The sequence below is a fragment of the Bos grunniens genome, chromosome 12 (genome assembly GCF_055505025.1).
Source record: "Bos grunniens cultivar Pamir isolate PY7600 chromosome 12, Bosgru_T2T1.0, whole genome shotgun sequence".
Taxonomy (NCBI): Eukaryota; Metazoa; Chordata; class Mammalia; order Artiodactyla; family Bovidae; genus Bos; species Bos grunniens.
The window spans coordinates 89,944,805-89,950,022 of NC_141176.1; positions in this window are offsets into that span (position 1 = coordinate 89,944,805).

A 5,218-nucleotide genomic window follows, 5' to 3' on the forward strand; every position below is an offset into this window, starting at 1 on the left:
TCATGATCTCAGTTTTCTGAATGTTGAGTTTTAAGCCAGCTTTTTCACTCTCCTCTTTCACTTACATCAAGAGGCTCTTTAGTTCTTCTTTGCTTTCTGCCATAAGAGTGGCAGATATCATCTGCATATCTGAGGTTATTGATATTTCTCCTGGCAATCTTGGTTCCAGCTTGTGCTTCATCCAGTCCAGCATTTCTCATGATGTACTCTGCATGTAAGTTAAATAAGCAGGGTGACAATATACAGCCTTGACGTACTCCATTCCCTATTTGGAACCAGTCTGTTGTTCCATGTCCAGTTCTAACTGTCGCTTCTTGACCTGCATACAGATTTCTCAAGTGGCAGGTCAGGTGGTCTGGTATTCCCATCTCTTTCAGAATTTTCCACAGTTAGTTGTGATCCACACAGTCAAAGGTTTTGGCATAGTCAATAAAGCAGAAGTAGATGTTTTTCTGAATCTCTCTTGCTTTTTCAATGACCCAGCAGATGTTGGCAATTTGATCTATGGTTCCTCTGCCTTTTCTGAATCCAGCTTGAACATCTGGAAGTTCACGGTTCATGTATTGCTGAAGCTTGGCTTGGAGAATTTTGAGCATTACTTTGCTAGCGTGTGAGATGAGTGCAATTGTGTGGTAGTTTGAATGTTCTTTGGCATTGCCTTTCTTTGAGATTGGAATGAAAACTGACCTTTTCCAGTCCTCTGCCCACTGCTGAGTTTTCCAGATTTGCTGGCATATTAAGTGCAGCACTTTCACAGCATCATCTTTCAGGATTTGAAATAGCTCAACTGGAATTCCATCACCTCCACTAGCTTTGTTCGTAGTGATGCTTCCTAAGACCTACTGGACTTCACATTCTAGAATGTCTGGCTCTAGGTGGGTGATCATACCATCGTGATTATCTGGGTTATGAAATTTTTTTGTACAGTTCTTCTGTGTATTCTTGCCACCTCTTCTTAATATCTTCTGCTTCTGTTAGGTCTATACTGTTTCTGTCCTTTACTGAGCCCATCTTTGCCTGAAATGTTCCCTTGGTATCTCTAATTTTCCTGAAGAGATCTCTAGTCTTTCCCATTTTATTGTTTTCCTCTGTTTCTTTGCATTGATCAGCAAAGAAGGCTTTCTTATCTCTCCTTGCTATTCTTCAGAACTCTACATTCAGATGCTTCTATCTTTCCTTTTCTCCTTTGCTTTTCACTTCTCTTCTTTTCACAGCTATTTAGATTACATAAAAATTAGGGAATGCAGAGTGTTGAGTGGTATTTTTGCTCTTAAGTATTATGATACATTTTGCAAGAACTTGAAGGCCTGGATTATCCTCAGAATTCAATTTACTTTGATTTCTTGAAAGGGCACGCCTTCAAGTTGGCAGTAGCTGCCCGATTCCTTAATGAACAAGGAGAAGCATCTAAGGAACATAGTGCCGTTTAGTAAGACTATCAGGAGCTTTGACAATCTCACAGTCGTCAGTCGAAACTGATTAACAGGGACTTCCCTGGTGGTCCAGTGGTTAGGACTCTGCACTTCTGCAGCAGGGGCGTGAGTTCGATCCCTTGTTGGGGGATTTGGGGAACCAAGATCCCACAAGCTGCATGGCACAACCAGAAAAAAAAAAGGCAAAAGAACAAACAAAAAAACTGATTACCAAAATTTTAGGTACTGATATTCTCGAGATCTCATGAGCGTCAGTTCACCTGTTTTATCCCATAACAGGAAGTACACTAACTCTACAAAACAACACCTGCTATTATTTGAGCAATAAGCCTGTGCCAGACTAATGTTGGTCTTCCCTTGTGGCTCAGCTGGTGAAGAACCCACCTGCAATGTGGGAGACCTGGGTTCGATCCCTGGGTTGGGAAGATCCCCTGGAGAAGGGAAAGGCTACCCACTCCAGTATTCTGGCCTGGAGAACTCCATGGACTGTCTATAGTCCATGGGGTCGCAGAGTGGGACACGACCAAGTAACTTTCACTTTCACTTTGAGAGTAATGTTAATGCTTTGTGTCTTCAGTCTCCATACTTCTTAGTTGTCCATTTTTGGATGAGATTAATTCCCCTGAATGTTTGGAAGAACCTGTAGTCAAGAGTAACTTCTCATTTCACAGAACTCTCACTGCCCTTTTCCAAAACACGGTGACTTGCTTCCTGAAAATGTTGGCTATTTCATTCCCCACTTTCATTTAGACCTTGGATTTCTTGTCTCTATTATCCCTAGCTTGCCTTTTTTTTTTTTTTTTAACCCAACCCCAGTAGTTTATTTCCAGTCCTGGAAGGACTGACGGTGGCTCAAACTTGAACACTGGTCTAGACGGTGCCTTTGGGTCTGGGTGGGGCTCCTTTTCCTCTCCTGCTGCTGTCTTGGACAAAACCCCTCCCGGTTTCAGGGTGTTCCGTCTGGTCCTCTGTGCTTTTCAATAAACATCTGCTGATTATCTGTGTAGTTTCTGGGTTTCTCAGGGCCCTGAGAGGCCCATATGATCCTTCTTTTTCATTCAAATATTAATCCCACTGAGACTTGTAGTTCACCTGTTTACCCTTACCTCTTGCACATTTAGATTTTTGGGGACACCTCATTACCTGGTCCTGTCATAAATGTTGTCCTTGGGTGTTTTGTTATTATCTAGCTGTTCCATCTGGGTTTTATGTGCTAATTTGTAAGAGATGCAAAAACCATTGTTAGTGCCATCATCATCCCCAAATTTCCAAAGCTACTGGTTTTTTAAAGCATTCATGTTTAAGAAGTCTGTTTTTACTTATTTTTACTTCCTTGACGAAGAATGCAGTAGAATTTCTATACCAATTTTGTATTGCTCTTTAATCAATTAACAGAGTTACACGACCTAACATATTAATATTGGCTCATCCTCATATTCATGGGCTTCCCTGGTGGCTGTTAGAAAAGAATCCACCTCAATGCAGGAGACCTGGGTTTGATCCCTGGGCTGGGAAGATCCCCTGGAGGAGGATGTGGCAACCCACTCCAGTGTTCTTTCCTGGAGAATTGCCCCATGGAGGAGGGAGCCTCCAGAGAAGCCTGGCAGGCTACAGTCCACCACGGGGCCGCAGAGTCGGACAGGACTGAGACACTCAGAGCAACTCAGCACATATTCATGGGAACTGCCTACTACTTGGAAATATTTTACTGCTCTTCTTTTTGCAATATTTACTTTCTGAAAGAAGTGTTGTTGAACCATTTTGTCTGTATGTAACTATACAGTCAACTACGTTTTTAGTATTTAGTAACTATCTAACTACGATTTACAGAGTAGAATGTATAAATCTCAAGTTCAGAAGCTTTGGAGGATGTGCACGTCCATGTAACTGCAGCACAATGACATATCATCTTTCCATCACTCTAGAAAGCTCCCTTTGCTCACCTCCAGTCAATCTACCTACTTGGGAGGATTCTGTCTTTACAAAGTCAGGGAATGCAGAACCAACAGGCCATCTCAAGTCACTGGACATTATTAGTGATGGTGATTCAGTACTTTTGACCAGGGAAGTAATATGAAATGACTTGCATGTTTAAAAGTAAAAATTCTGTTTGGGAGAAGAGATTGTAGTGAAGTGTACAAGGAAAAAGGCCAATTAAGAGGTCATTCTTAAGTCCAGTAGGTCAAACAGGGTAGACTACAGTAATCACTATGCAGTGAAGAGATGTAGACTAGTTACTGTAAGTTGTTAAGGGGTGAGGTGTAGACTATGGTTACCCTAAGTGGTGAATCTGTTTGGAGGCTGGATCCAACAAGATATGCTATGCACTGAAGCTATGAGAGCAGATGGGGAGTCAGGGATGAAGCTACTTGAGCAGCCTGGTGAGTAGACATACAATTTAGTGAAGTGGGGAACTGTGTGGATGAGGTCTAGTTTGCTTATTTTATAAAGCAGAATCAGACCCACAGACTTGGAGAATGATTTTAAGATTGCCACAGGGAAGACTTAGGGTAAGGGGCAGACTGGGAGTTTGGGATGTACACACTTGGACATGTACACACTGCTTTACTTAAAACAGATAACCAACAAAGATCCGCTGTATAGCACAGGAAATTCTGCCCAACACTTTATAATAACCTAAATGGGAAAAGAATCTGAAAAAGAATGGACAAATATATATATGCAACTGAGTCACTTTGCTGTACACCCAAAACTGACACAACATTGTTAATCAGCTATGCTTCAATATAAAATTTTTTAAAAAAGATGTTTGAGAAATCAAGAAGTCTACTATGAAATATCATTAGATGAAATTATGTGATCTAAGGTTGCTTCAAAATAATTCAGAGGTCTGTAAATATGAAAAAGATTGATAATTGCTAATTGTTGAGAATGGGTCCTATGCACATACAGGTTCATTATGTCAGCCTCCTTGTTGCATTTACCATTTTCTTCTATGAGTAAAAAAAAGAATAGTTATGGTTGGACAGGTTGAGAGGGCCAAATGACTTCGTGTGATGCTATGTAAATGGTCAGATATGTGAACTCAAGCAAAGAAACTGGGACTAAAGAAATGTGGGAGTCGTTAGTGCATTTAAAGCCACTGGGCAGGATTCAAACACTTGTGGACTGAAAAGAGGGAGAACAGGTCTAGAAACTGAACTCTCCAGCATTTAAAGATGAGGAGACTCTAGAAAGGCATTCTTGCCAGAGTTTCACAGTGTGTCTCAAATCACTGAAAAATACATAACTTGGAATCAGCAATTCCATTCCTAATAATGTAAACAATTTACTGCAATGTACAAGAAAGAAGTACAGGTGACACGGTGAAGTAACCTGGAAACCAGTGAGGCCCAGGTCCAGCACGTCACAGACCAGTCAGTGGAACAAGGTGCAGCAACCGGTACAGCTTAGTGACCGGAAATACGCTCCTCATTTACTGAGAAAAGCTAATCATATAAAGCATGATAGCTTATTTTACACTTGTTGACACTGAAAATATGTATTTTGTACTTTCCTTATCATCAATAACGTAAAATAGTAGATGTTATCATCTTTGGTGGTAAAATTGTGTCCTTTTCTCTTCACTACACATATTTTGCAATTTTTCTCAATAGACATTGGGTAAAACTATACAAATTTAAAATTTTTAATAAAGCTCATTTAGTAATATGAAACACAAAGGCTCTTCAATAGGAACTGACTTAAATCAAAATGACATTGATGCCTTAACGTCTACTTGACTGAAATAACAATTATGAATTTTTTAAAATAAATATAAATTA